This window comes from Myodes glareolus, chromosome 1, assembly GCF_982192425.1.
Source record: "Myodes glareolus chromosome 1, mMyoGla1.1, whole genome shotgun sequence".
Classification (NCBI taxonomy): domain Eukaryota; kingdom Metazoa; phylum Chordata; class Mammalia; order Rodentia; family Cricetidae; genus Myodes; species Myodes glareolus.
This window is the reverse complement of record NC_142026.1, coordinates 47,003,357-47,018,816: the sequence shown is the minus strand read 5'-3', so window position 1 is coordinate 47,018,816 and position 15,460 is coordinate 47,003,357. Positions and strand designations below refer to the sequence as shown.

General features: G+C 38.4%; 1 protein-coding gene across 2 annotated transcripts in view; it reads left to right on the top strand.

The window, feature by feature from the left end:
• Window positions 1-15,460, top strand: part of Tmem232 (transmembrane protein 232) — a 277,122-nt gene that overhangs the window by 84,689 nt on the left and 176,973 nt on the right. The gene's annotated exons all lie outside the window — the stretch shown is intronic.

The window sequence follows — 15,460 nt, the reverse complement described above, 5'->3', positions numbered from 1 at the left end:
TTCTTCTCTGTTTCCGTAAGTGCCCTCCTTTTCTCTCTTTCTCTCCTGTTCTTTTTATATCAAGACACTTCTCTTTAATTATTCTATCATCATCATCGTTATTGTCGTCATCACCATCATCATCACTACCATCATCATCATCATCATCACCATAATCATCATCACCATAATCATCATCACCATCATCATCATCACCATTATCACCATCATCATCATCACCATCATCATTATCACCCTCAATTACTGTGACTGCAATATTTTGCTACAGGGTTTCAGTTGGCCAGATATTAGCCACCTTCCTGCCTCAGTCCCCCAATACTGGGGTCAGGCTGCTCCCACACACTCAACACCTGCTCCCTTTTGTTCATGGTACCTCTGACTGTGGTTTATTACTCATCCCTGACTCCATACCTGCCTTGAGTGCCAAATCTAAAATTTATCTTAGTGCCATGATTCTTGAGACAATCAGAAACAGTGATACTACTTTTAAAAGAGGGATCTAATTTGAGAAAACCTTTCAGGCTGATTGGACCTCACGGGTTGCAGCTCCTCGTTTTAGGCTGTGGTTGGATGACACTTTCCTCTATGACTGAGTCTAGAGAATATCTTTACTCAAAACCATAATTTCCCGGTGCAGCATGAACTATGTTTAATGTAATTTGTGATAGTGAGATTTCCCTGGCAGATTTTAAGATTTTCCTCTTAAAATCTGGCTGATATGTTTTTTCTACTTTTATTTTATTGAAAACAGATAATTTTCACACAATATATTCTAATTATTGCTTTAGTTCCCCAGTTCTTCCATAATCCTCCTCACATTCCCTTCTGTTTAAAATCATTGTTTTAATTAACAAATTGTGTTCTATAACTTCTAAGTCAATATACTTCACCTTTTCTCATTTTTCAAAATCATTTCTGTTATAGGTATCAGTATTAAACAGGTCTTTATTCTTTAGTGCACAATTCTGTTTCCCCAGTGTTAGCAATATTGATATTGATATTGATAGTGGTCACACCACTATTTACTCATCTTCTCAAATAGCAGCTCAATAAGTGTTATTGAAATCTACCATGAAGAAGGCATTCTGTAAATCATAGGCTTTGATTCTTACCTTGTCTTGTAGAACCTGGTATGTCTGACCTCCTTGGTAGTGAGTCCAGACTCTGTGTCTCCAAGACGGGACTTTTCCTCACACAGGATGACCCTTAACCACCCTAAGCTGAGACCTCTTTAAAATTGGTCATTTACCCCCTCTTATGCAGTCTATTTTTCCTAGACATTTGATAATTCATCAAGTTAATTTGTTCATTGTTAATATTTTCTTACATTTTAGATGCTTTCATTTTTCTAGGAAATTTTATGTTGCTCCAGTATTTGGTTGAGTCCTTGGATGAGGCACAATACTTCTCCTATCACCTACCATGTACTGTTCAGTTTTCAGGCAAATGCACCCCAAAAGTTGTCTTTCCCCTGCAATGGTGTCATCAGCAGACTATTGGGCACCTTCTTGACATATGTGTGCACTTCTTTCCTTCTGCCGCACTGCCAATTCCCTAAGACAGCTCTGTGAACTCACCTTTGCCAAGCAAGTTGCCTATAGATGTTTTCTTTACATTTCTATAAATCCTGGTACACACATTTGTTTCCATCTGGTATGGATGTAATATAAAAGAAAAGTATAATAACCTCAAATTTCAAAAATTTTGATTATTTTTTTGCTAACTTTCTCAAACATAGATACTTTTGAAGGAAACAATAGTTTTATTAGTATTGATGCCATTCCATAGCTGTTTGCCATTGGGTAAACCCTCTAAGGATTTCTGAAGGTTATTGTACCAGCCAACAGGCAATGCTATGGATTGAAGAGATGTGTGTACAGATGACTAAAGACCACTGTTTTAGTCTTTAAATGAATAATAGTAGAGGGTAGGTGGTAGCAGTCCCTAACAAATTGGGTTCTAGAAGGTGCTCTTGGTATATTTACATGTGATGTAGAGGCAATGAATAAGTTTTTCTTGACACCATGATTGCCTTTTATTGCATGAGTTCTAATTGGTACATATTAGCAATAAAAACCTGGAGTCAGATGTTAAGGGGCAGAAGCTGAAAGATCAGAGAAACAGAGCAGTCAGTCACTAGAGATCTTACCTCTAAGACTCTCTCCACCCTGCCTTATTGCTTCCTCTCTCTGCCCAATCATGTCACTTCCTGTCTGTCTGTCCAGACCTCCAGACCTCTATTGTTAGCTAATGGATAGCTCTGCCTCTGATCTTTAGGCAAGCTTTACTTGCAGAGAACAAACAAAATATCACCCAATTCCCCTTTTTAGTCTAAAATAAAAAGGTTATAACTAATAAAAAGAATATACAATAAATAAATAACTATATACAATATGTACAGTCAATAAATACATAAAAATATCTAGTCCATTAGCAATTGACAAATTTCAGAAGATATACTCCACATCTATCCTATCTTGGTGAGTCCAAAAGGTTGTATCTAATTCACTCTCTATTCTAACTTATATTACAAAAACTATCTTTTAATGTCTCTCAACCTTATTCACTTTACACCTCTGTAGTGAATTCTTTTTCTGAATTTGGTAAGAAAGGAAACCATAGGTATAAAGTCTATCAGAGACCCAAGAAGGAAGTAACATTACTTGAGTAAGCAGGAAGTGTAAGCAAGTGACTTCCAAAAAGTGTGAGAAATGACAGAAAAAGCTGACTGTCTAACAGTCACCCAAAGTTCCTCTGCAACTTTGGGGCATCCATCTTTGGCATACAGGCATAGCATATCTAATGGACTTATCTGTGATGCAGGATATTCTGTAGGGCTTATCATAACTTGTCTTGGCAAAGTTTGGCAGTCCCTTCTTTTGTATCTTGTTTGTTCAATTTGTGTTCTGCTTGTCCAATTAGGACAGCATAATGTCAGCAGTCAAGGCAAGGGCACTTTCTTGCCCAGTGACTTACTTTTGTTATACAGAAAGTAAACTCCATATGGCGTTACCTTGGTGCCTATCATCTTCTCTGAAATAGATTGGTATTACCATGAACAGATATGTCTCATTGTCATAAAAAGATAAGAATTTATGTTATTATAACATCTTAAAACGTCATATTCTGTAGATCTCTGGAGTGTTTGAATATGATATGTCTATCTAAAATATATCTGTTTGACCTTGAAACATAATATTTTATAAGTTTGATTGTAATGACTAACTACTAACTTGCATTTCTTTATGTCCTAAATAGTTAGTAATAATAACTTTCAAGGACTAGAAATTTGTGTTACACTCTTAAATGAGTTGTATAGGTATAATAACTTGAACAAAATTAGAAATGTATGTAGAGTATGTTCTAAAAAATTCATCTCAAATTAGTATTAATATACATAGATTTATATCAATGTAAGATACTTTGACTAGTAGTTTTTTCCTTTTGTTTAAAAGTAGTTCAGCAATCTATCTTTTAATCCTATTTTTATATCCTTCCTTTTTCTTTTCAGGATAGACTCAATAATCTACCTTTATATTCTTTCGTATGCTCCCTTTTTTTCAAAACAAGAACCTTGATTCTAATTTCCTTTGTTTATCTTTCTTTCCTGACAATTACCAATAATAACATGTAAACAACCCCCCTAAACAATGACAAATATCCATAATCCATTGGATGACCAAAACCACCCACCCCACCTCTTGGGAATGTGGATATCGTATTCTTAAATTTACTTCCTGCTGTCTGGGAGTGATGGTATCTTTAGGGGATCTTGAAAAGAAAAGTTTGGGTTAGTTATCAAGTCCTAGGAGAGGTAGCTGTATCATTTGTTGTCTAGTATCTGTGTAATGGGAAAGTGCAGGGCTTGTCTCAGTAGGAAGATGTCTAGAAAACTATGCCCACATTCCCCCCCAAAAATGGATGATGGATGTTTGTCTTTATTTAGCATTGGTTACAAGTTGGATAATGGTTTTGAAAAAGCTAAACAAAGAAAATTAGATTCAGGGTTCTTTTTTTGAAAAGAGAAAAAGGGGGAGATTCTGTGGGAAAATGTTCTTTGTACACTGTAAAGATTTGTCACTCATATTGGCTTAATAAAATTCTGATTGGCCAGTTGCCAGAAAGGGAAGTTATGAGTAGGGTACCCAGACTAGGAGAATTCTGGGAAAAGGAAAGACAAGAGACAAGTCACCAGCTTTACCTCTGAACATAGGATATTGGCCCCCCAACTCTCATGATTTTATGGGATGCAAGGATTCTTGGGTCCTTAGCTGTCATGAAATTCTATTACTTGATAAGTTAATTGCCTAGCATTTTCTCAGTTGAACATTAAGGCTTAGGAACTTCCCTGATGCAGTTTGCTACAGTTTGCTGTTCTGTAGCATTGTGAATACTTTTTCTGCAAAGAGAAAATGATTTCTTTATTTGTCTGGTATACATGATAGTTTGTTTGTGGGGAGCACCAGCACCACATAGCCATGTGATTGATAAAAATTATAAAACCAGCTCTTCCATCACATAAACTTGTGCTTTTTCAATTTTTCCTCTTTTTTTTTAAATTGAAAATGAGGTGTTTTTTACAATATACCTGGTCACTGTTTTCTCTTCTTCAAATGCTCTCATATTCTCTCCACCTCATCTCTCTTTCCCTCTTTAGGAAACAGGCAAATGAAAACAAACCAGAATAAAAAAAATAAATAAAAATATAGAGGCACAAGAAACACATCCACAGTCACTTCCTCCACACAGCCCCCCACCAAAACAAAAGCATAAAAACATAAAATCAGAAACCAAAACATAAAAGTAAAATATCAGTAAGGAAAAAAATTCCTGAACAAAGAAATATGAAATAAAAAAATATACAAACCGACCACTGAGTTTGTTTGGGTCATCTGCTGCCTTTATCATTTTTGAGTCCTTCCCAACTCTTTTATTCCCACCACTACAATTCCTTTTTTCACACCAATATTTTATATATATATATGTATATATATATATATATACATATATATATATTATATTTGTGGCTTGCTGAGTTTAAGCATGGCCATCTATGTTATGGAGTTATTCCTTGGAGCCTGACGGGCTGACTCATCAGTGTCTGTGGACTAAAGACAGTATCTTTCCATCTCCCCAGAATCTATTAGCAGCCTGTAACAATGGGAAGGGGCAGGACCTTGTGTTGACTGCTGATAGGCCCCATCTTGTTCCTGTCGCAGGCAGCTGCAGGTGCTGAGAGACCACGATTGCATCTGTTACTTCATGTCACAGGATAGGACTTTGCAGCCTGTCCTAGCTAGGTGTCTATCACTGTGATAAACATCATGACCAAAAGAGACTTGGGGAGGAAAGGGCTTATTTCCTATTACATTTTAACGTCCATCACAAAATGAAGTCAGGAACTCAAGACAGGAACCTGAAGGCAAAACCTGAAATAGAGGTCATGGGAAAGCTGCTTTGAGTGTGTGTGGTGTATGTGTGTGTTTCTGTGTGCGTAGATTATGAAGTATATTTTCAGTACATTCACACAATTGTATAACTGTAATACCTACCTAATTTTAAAATATTTTCATCATTTTCCAGCAGCAAAGTCGTTGCAATTTTTTACTTTTATGCTAAATGTATGTCTAAATATTTCTGATCAATTATAAAGGGAATAATTTTCTTGTACTTCATTTGTGATTGCAGACTTCTGGTGTATGGATACACCTTAGATTTTTATACTCTTTGGCTTTGCTGAATTCATTTACTAGTATCAGATAGATTTTCAATGGATTCATTCAGATTTTCTATATTGATCACTATGCCTTCTACAAATAGATAGAATCTACTTCTTGTTTTTTAATATGGACATTTCTATTTCCTTGACATTATGTGTCCATAGAACCTTTGTATAGTGTTGAACAGATGTGGTGAGAGCAGACACTGACGGGGTAAAGCATTTGACCTTTCACGGCTTAATAATTTATTAGCAGTGGGTTTTTCATAGGTGGCTTTTTTTCCGTTTTCAGAAACTCTCTCCTATTAATAGGTTTTTTTGAATTAAAATTATTAGGGATTATTCTTATTTTTGGCTCATTTTTATAACTCACGCTGGTCTCAAATTCAACCCATAACCTAGGCTGATCTTGAGTTTACTGCAATCTGTTAGCTACTGCCACTGGCAACTGGGGTGAAGTTGGTGTGATTGGTTTACACAATTCAGTATTTCTTCCCTGGGCGCTCCTAAAATTTATAACCTTCAGAATTGAACAGGGGTAGGATTTGGTCATGGACAGAGAGAAAAGAGAATGCTTGTGGGTAGAACACTAAGTTATAACTTTAATCATGTATGGCAAATTTTCATTATTAGGTGCAAAATTATTATTAAGCACTTTCTTTATATGATGTGTGTTTACACACTCCATTTACTATTATTCATTTAAAAATCTCTAGCATCAGTTCTGTTAATTCAGAGGGGGAAGAACTGTCCATTATTTAATGCATCATAAATATTAGGATGTGAGTTTGAATATTCTTCACCTTATATAAATAATTTATTGAGAACAAAAGCTGTTGTTTTCTTTTTAAAGTTTGCACATATATGGAATGGATTAGTTATGGAGAATAGGGATTGAGTTACAGTTTGAAAAATCTGTTTTCTTATAATACTAGACTTTGGACAAGGAGAAAAGATAAGTGTTGGTAAGGAGAGGATGGTAGGCACCAAATGAACTTGAGAGTTCAAGTGGTTATTGTGGAAGCTAGACTGTCTGGGGTAAGTGCTGGCTCTGGCACCTCAAGCCTGGTATACACAATGGAATTACCTGAGGGTTCAGGATAAATATTCACTTAATCTTAATCATTAGACACCTCTAGTAGCTTTTTAAAATACATACATTGACATGTGAGAAAGACTCATTTAGACCCTGGAAAATCTAGGTTTGCTCAGTTCTTACTTTGGATTTTTGGGGTTCCACTGGCCTGTTGAAGGGAGAGCACTGTGTGATCATAGATCCCTATCTTCAGATGCTGTCGATTTATCTGTACAAAGCTTTTGTGTACAAGCCCCACATAATGAAATTTATTTACAGAATTGTTAGTACATTTGGCTCTTAGGTCTATTATCCTAAGGGTCTTTTAGAAGAAACAGGACTATCTCTTCACTGAAAATGTCTTTTGGAGTTTTGCAGAGTAAAGCATTTTAATAGATGGAAAGAACACAAAATTGAATAAGCTTTATTCCATATGGAAGTCAAGTCTGCCTAATACATAGGTTGAAAAACCGAAGTGCTAATAAATCATAACAGAATTATTTATTAGCAATATTATATCACCCAGTAAGCATTGTGTGACATTTGTGTGGAGTAAAGTAAACCAAATATCTTTCAAGCTACTAGTAGTTAAGAAATGTGTGTGTATACATGTGCTATATGTGTGCACATGTGAACATATATGTTATATGCATGCATGCACATGTGTTATGTGTGTACATGTATGTTATATAGGTGTGTACATGTGGGTTATAGGCTTGTATATGTGCTATGCATGTGCTTGGATGTTATATGTGCATGTACTTGTGTGTTGTGTATGTGTACTGGTCTGTTACATGTATGTGTATGTGTGTGCATGCATGTGGAAAACAAGGTTGACTTCAGATATCTTCGTTTTCACTCTCTGCTTTTCTCTGAGTCAGAGTCTCTTCCTAGAGATCACTGACTTGTTAGACTCGCTGGCCTTCAAGCTCTGATGACCTGCTGATCCCACCATCCCAGGACTAGAGTTAGATATGTGTCCAGTGACACGCAGGATTTGAACTTAGGTCGTCTTGATTGCCCCAGAGCCACTTCACTGACTGAACCATCTGTCCAGGGCTGAGGAATATTTTTAATATGTAGCTGTAGTTGTCAAGGGTAGTTCCAATAGATTTGAAAAGTAATGACAGCAGGTGCTGGAGAGATGATTTATTGGTTAAGAGCACTGGTTGCTTTTTCAAAGGACCGAGGGTCAATTCCCAGCATCCACACAGCAGCTCACGATTGTCTGTAACAGCTCCAGAGGACTCAACACCTTCATATAAACACACATGCAGATAAAGCACCAATACACACAAAATTTTAAAAATAAATAAATCATTAAACAACAGACAAGATAAAGTTGAGAGATAAAAATCTCTCAACTAGGTGATTTTATCTGATTACTCACTTCGCACATTTTCAAATAAATTTAATAATGCATATGTTATCATGCAGACGTACATGTAAAATAATTTTAAAGTATCTTTGAATATTCAAACTCAACATTTTATATTTATAGTTAGAATAGACTCAGTAGGGAATCACAGGTGGTATACAGCCACATTCTACTGTAAAGTTCAAAGTGCATCAAAGACTAAACAGTGACTGTACAGTTTAACAACAGAAAAACTGGTAAACAAACCTTCAGACAAAATAAATGTGACTCAGTCCCTTCACAAGGAACACTGTGCAAGGCACAGAGCAGACGGAGTACCTGCTAATGGAATCCCAGTATCCTGCTCTATCCAAACAGCACAAAGAGCATTCTTATGGAATATTGCTAATAAAAATGTTTCGATGATGAGACTATTTCACAACAGACTTCCTGGTATTCTGGCTCTTGCAGTCTTTCTGCTCCTTCTTGTTGTGACGCTCCCTAAGTTATAGATAGAGGAGTTGTGATGTAGCTGTGTCCAGCGGGGCTGGGCTCACTACGATAAGCTGATCTCATCATTGTGTCTAGCTGTAGTTTTCTATGATGGTCACCATTTGCTCTACAGAGAAACTTGTTTGTTGAGGGGTGGTAGCTATGCTTATATGTGGATATAAGAGTAAGATTTAGGATGTACAAAGGAATCATGCTGATTTATCAAAGTGGTGATCGCAGATTCTGTTCTAAGGCAGAGGACCTCACGAACCTTGGGAAGTTGGCTTGGTTTCCAGTATGAGGCATGGCTTCCCTCCTGCGGAGAAGGCCTGATGTACAGTTAGATGGCTGTTGGTTTCCACCATCACATGCAGGCACTAATGCACTTTTATGAATAGCTTGCTATGCTGGTCATTGTTGTGACCAAGGAATTGAAGCCTGGTAGGACTATTGGTTGCTTTCCTCCCTTGGCAAATTGCTTACTATTTCCCGGTACTATGGAAGGTAGACTAGAAGAAGGTAGTTGTCAGGTTAGATCCAGCTCAAGTAATCCGAGTTCTGTGCCCTAAGTGTACTGTGTCCTTATCAATGGGGGCTTACCCTCAACCCCTGCAAGCCACCAAGAGCAACAGCTGTAGTCTACCTGGTTAGGGAGTTACTTGGTCTATCCTGGCCGCCCATATGAAAGGAGGTTTCTCTTGCCTTGGCAGGGAAGGGAAAAAAGTTTGTGTCCCACGGCTACACAAAGAGCTACAGGCAACTACTGACTGCAGTGATGAAGTCCTATGAGAGGGTCCCCAGTAGAGACGATACCTTCGTAAGGTTTGCCTAGACTAGGGTAAACACATCACACAAATGAATATGAAGGACAATGAGACTTTTTCAGAGATGTCCCATGGTCTTTCCTTTTACATTTTTCTACTTCGCAGGATTCTGGATTTTCATGTTTGTGTTTGCTGTTGTCTTATTACTGAATGCGCACGCGTGCGCGCGCGCACACACACACACACACACACACACACACACACACACACAATTCCAGGAACAATGTAGAAGACTCTCTCTCTCTCTCTCTCTCTCTCTCTCTCTCTCTCTTTTTGTAAAATTGGAAGGATTGGTTACGTGAGTGGCCATTAGCAGCAAGGAAGCTAGAGAAAGTGACTCTTAGCATCTCAGTGCAAGCAAATTTTATGTGGAGTGTAGATGTGAGTGGGCACCTGAATGGCTGTTGTAATGGGTTTTCTTTGATAGAAAAGATTTCAGGATTGTGTCTTCAGTACAGAATACTAAATAACTTAGTCACATATGTTATTATCTTTACATTCTAACAGCATTAGAAATGTAAACAGTCAAGGTATTTTTGTATTTTGAGTTTACTAACAGAGGGCTTCATTTATGCTTGATATGCGAAGATCTAGAGTCACTTTGTTTCATAACCTTAAACAGCTAGCTTTGCTGTGTTGTTCTACTTAGCTTTAGTGGTCAACTCGACACAGCCTAGAGTCGTCTGAGAGGGAAGCCGTGATGGACTGTGGCCATGGCTGTGGAGCTTGTCTTTATTAACTGGTATAGGAGGAACAGTCCACAGTGGGCAGCACCATCCCTAGCCAGGTGGTCCTGGGCTGTATAAGAAAGCTAATGGATGAGCCAGCAAGCATAGTTCCTCCATGGTTTTTGCTTCATGTCTTCCCTGCCTTGAGCTCCTACTTCATCTTGCCTCCATGAGGGACAGGGACTGAAAATGTGAGATGAAAGACACTCTTTTTTTCAATCTAAGCTGCTTTTGGCCAGAATCATCTATCACAGCAGAAGAACGGAAATAGAATAGGCATATTACTTTATTTTCACAGACACCTGAGGCGTGTCATGTTTGTCTCAGTCATTGCCCTATTGCTGTGAAGAGACAGCATAACCAAGTCAATTCTTATGAAAGAAAACATTTCACTGGGTTTGTTTACTGAGGTTTAGTTCATTAGTATTATGGCAGGCAGACATGGTGCTACAGTAATTGAGAATTTTGCATCCAGATTCACAGACAGCAGGAAGAGAGAGACACTGGGTCTCTTTCTGAAACCTTTTGAAACTTTTGAAACCTCAAAGCCCACCCCCCAGTGACCACACTTTTTCCAACAAGGCCACATCTCCCAATTCTTCTAATCATATCAAACAATTTCATTCCCTGGTGATGAAGCATTCAAATATATGAGCTTATGAGGCCATTCTTATTCAAACCACCAGAATGCTGTTTTATCCTATTCACATATAACCCACGTGTGTGTAAACAGTATTTTTGTGTTGACAACTTCGGTTCTTATTTAAAATGTATCCTTGTTTAGATACTGATTATTTTGTTACATTTGTCAAATACCACCTTTTCAATTTTTTAAACTTTATAATTTTCTGGTTTTCTCACTTAGTTTATATTGCCATTGTATCTACTTCCATTTCTCTTGTTTTAAAAAAGAAATACTCAGTAACTCAAACACCGAGCTCCTATGAGAATAGTACATAAACCTTGACAGCTACATATTACTTGCCCGAATGCACCTGAGGCTTGGTCTAATCTACCCTCTTTGAGGAGTGACCTAAACTTGACCCAGGCCTGTCTGTGTGGTTTATGTGTTTGGTGAAAAGTCTATCCAGGAAAGAAACAGCTCCGCAGCAGTGCTATCTCTGTGAGACAAGCCGTACTAAACAGCTTGGCTTTGTCTCTGTGTGTCTCTTGTTCTAAGATTGTTTGGGGTTTGGGAGATAGTTTGCCTTCAAGCAGTATGCTTCCCTATGCATCCTCACACATATACACATGCATGCACACAGAATTACACGCATAAATGTTTTTATATGCTGTCCATGGTGGCATGGTGCATTTGAAAATGTAGCACTCAACCAGGGGGAGGAAAGAATTATCAGTAAGTTGGGCTTGTCCAATTAATGATCCACCTGACATTTAAAATTTTAATGATCACGCACCGTAACTGTACATAATAAGTTTAGAGTTCCTTGTGGAATAGTCCATTGGATAACTAAAAGAAAATATAATACAGTCTTTTTATGTCTGCTAAGGAAAGAATTCATAAAACAGAAATCACAATGTTAAAAGATATGATTAGACAATTTGCAACCAAATTTTATAAAATCTGCACATTGAAGTTGGTTAACATTAAAATGCAGATGAAGACTGGAGAATGTGTGCATGTTACGATGTGGAGATCATGATAAAAGAAACTCCCTTCTTGTTGCTTTGCCATCCTCACTCCCTTTCTGAGCTTGACGGTGACTATTACTGGACCAACAGCAAAAACGAACTCTTTTTCTCAACCGCCCTGTAGTGTGATTTTGTGTATGTTTTAACAAATAAAGCTTGCCTGGAGACAGAAGTGCAGAGCTAAGCCCCTAGAGGCCAGGGAGTGGTGGGACACACTTCAATTCCAGGACTCTGGAGACAGAGACAGAGTCACCCTGGTCTACACAAGACTGAATCTCTCTAAAAGAGAAACAGAGTTCACATAAAGTTGATTCCAGGATTTGGGATCCCATGCCTTTAATCCCAGCACTAGGGAGGTGGAGACGGGAGTGGATATGGCTGGGCAGAGAGAAGAGTATAAGGCGGAAGGAGACAGGAGCTCAGCGCAGTTTGAGGTTTGGTGGATACAGTCACAGTTTGAAGTCTGGTGGAGACAGCTGCAGTCTGGGGTTTGGTGGAGACAGATGGAGTCTGGAGATACAGTCTGAGGACAGGATCGCCCTTTCGGTCTGAACTCTCTAGTGGTTGGCCTATCTGCTTCTCTGATCTTCAGCATTAACCCCTGTATCCGACTCTGGGATTTTATTACTAAGACCAGCTAGACTCTGTGCTATGTGCCCCTTCCATGAGATGAAGCTGTGTGGTATAATATGACCTGTAAGAGAGTTCCTGTAGTATCCAGTGTGAGACAAGCTCCCCAGTTCTCCAGGCTGCAGCAGGATGCTTTCCATTTTCTTACACTTCAAGGTGGGGCCAGGGGTCTGGACCAAACTCACTGCAAGGCAAATGGCCTTGGACTTGGGCCCCCAAAGCACAGGAACAGCTTAGTAGGAACTGCCATGGGTTCTCTTTCTTCTCCCACATATTATAGCCTTGAGCTGGGCAGATAGTTCAGGAGACTGCAGGGGAGGCAGAAGCAAGTGTTTTCAGATTAGAATGGGTGACAATAACTGGAAATAGCATGTGTAAAGGAAGAAAAGACTCTGTGGCCCGTTTGTTCTTCCATTTCCCAAGGCGAAGTTAACAGCTGCATTCGGTGGCCTACAATGATGCTGTGCTCAGCAAACATGAGAGCAAGAACCCCCCCCCCCCGTCAACACTGCTTCATTAAAATGTAATCTGTTACGTCTGCAGGAAGCAATTATAGATTTTAAAGCTGAAACTGTCCGTCTACATTTATTTTAAGATTTTTGTAAATTCAGACTCACTAGGCAAAGGGCTACTGGGATATTTCAGAGTTCAAAAATATTTCCATTTTTCTCAGAAAGTTTTGTCTTCATTCATACCCATTTTTGTGTATGTTTAAATTACTATTTTGTTCTGCTTGTCTCTGGTGGGCAGAGACCCCTTTGGGGGGGTTGAGTGACCCTTTCACAGGGGTTGCCTAAGACCATTGAAAAAACATAGATATTCATATTATGATTCATAACAGTATCAAAATTACAGTTATGAAGTAGCAAGGAGAATCATCTATGGTCAGAAGTGGCCACAACATGAGGAACTGTATTAAAGGACCACAGCATCAGGAAAGCTGAGAACCACTGGGTGAAATAAGAAACGGAAATTTTCAGGCCGTTTGCCTATAGGAAGAGTTCAACCTTCTTATGAATGAGCAGTTTGAAGCACATACAAAGTATTACATTTGGCTCAGTCACTTAAAATCCATCTCTAGCTGAACACAGAGGGAAAAGAGCAATGACCCAAAGCTAACACACCGTTTCTTAAGCACTTGGATACATTGTAACCTGTCACTTCATAACAGTGTATCAGCAATGAAAGGCGAGAGGTTTAGGCTTCCTGTCCAGATTAATTAAGGAGTTGATATATATGCATTAACAAAAAGCAACTCATTATGTACTCGTAAATTCTGTGTTCATGTGTCAGAATTAATGTCACCAGTGTGTTTAGGAATGATTTATTCTCTTATTTTACCTATTTTCTTTCCAGCGCTTCCATCTATCAAAAGTAAGCCAGTTGCCTGGTGGTGGGTGGTGGCAGTGTACACCTTTAATCCCAGTACTCAAGAGGCAGAGGCAAGTGAATCTTTAAGTTCGAGGCTAGCCTGGTCTATTTAGAGAGTTCCAGGACAGCCAGGGCTACACAGAAAAACTGTCTCAAAAAACCAAAGGAATCAAAAAACAAACAACGACAAAGAGTGACCTGCTAGTGCTCAGGTAGAGCAATCACTAATCTTGCACATTATCTGGTCTGATACTTGTAGAGGTTTTGAGCGGATAGTCTTTTCAGTGTTTTGATGTGATTAACATTACATTTTAATATTAAGTTTTATATGTGTATAGAGGCACACGCACATGTGCACATGTAAGCAAACACACATATGTGATTCTACATCGTCACATGTGGGATACTTGTCCTTTAGTATTCACTGTATTCTTTATAAATTAAGGAATATTTTACAAATGCTGAGGGAGATCTGCTTTTACAACAGATTTAAAGCGTACAGCGTAGTATCTGTGCTCACATTCCTATACAGATCTGAGGACTTGTAAGTCTGTACAACGCATCACGCCTGAACCCATTGTTCTGCTCTTCCATTCTGAGTTTAGCTATTTCACTTGCCATTCATTTCCTTCTTTACCATTCACAGAAAAAAATGATTCATTACATCATCTCCTTTTTAAAAAAATATGTATGTATGTATGTATGTATGTATGTATACCATGTTCTGCCTGCAGGCCAGAAGAGGGCACCAGATCTTATTATAGATGGTTGTGAGCCACCATGTGGTTGCTGGGAATTGAATTCAGGACCTCTGGAAGAGCAGCCAGTGCTCTTAGCCTCTGAGCCATCTCCAGCCCTCATTATGATATTTTCACCCCAAAACGTCTCTGTACCTCTGCACTATTCATCCTTTACCCACCTTTGTCCTCTTTCTCTACCACTGTCCATTCCCTCCCTTCAAATTGTCCTCATTTTTTTCATATATATACATGATAGATATAAACATACATGGATTATATAAATGTGTGAAGTATAAAAAATACATGAAAAGAGTAATGAATCAGAAATAAAACAGTATTTCAAGCATTTAGAGGGCCAAAGCAGTTTCTAACCTGTCACTTCATAATAGTTATCAACAAAGAAAAGAGAGGTTTAGACTTCCTGTCCAAATTATCCATAAATTATATAACTATATCAGAATATAGTTACATATGTACATTTGTGCATACATACATGCTGCCTTTACATCTCTATGATACATATGTGACACTACTGCATCAGGAATTTGCATGTCACCCTTGTCCAGAGTCTGGCCAACCATCTGTGCATCAGGCCAGTTTTGATGCATTCAGTACCTGACCTTAACCATTTTAATTACCTGCCATATGCATAATCGAAGTACTTTCCCTTCTGTGACTGGCTTTGTTCACTTGCCACAATTTCATTAAAGTTCGTATATGCTGTTTCAGGTAACAGATCTAATGAACACAGGAATGCTAGTATGCGTTTAGATCTTCATCTTAATTCTTTTGGATAAATCCCTCGAAGTAGAACAGCTGTCAGTTTGCCTTTGAAGCTTTCAGAGACATTGCTTACCGTCTTTCATTGTGG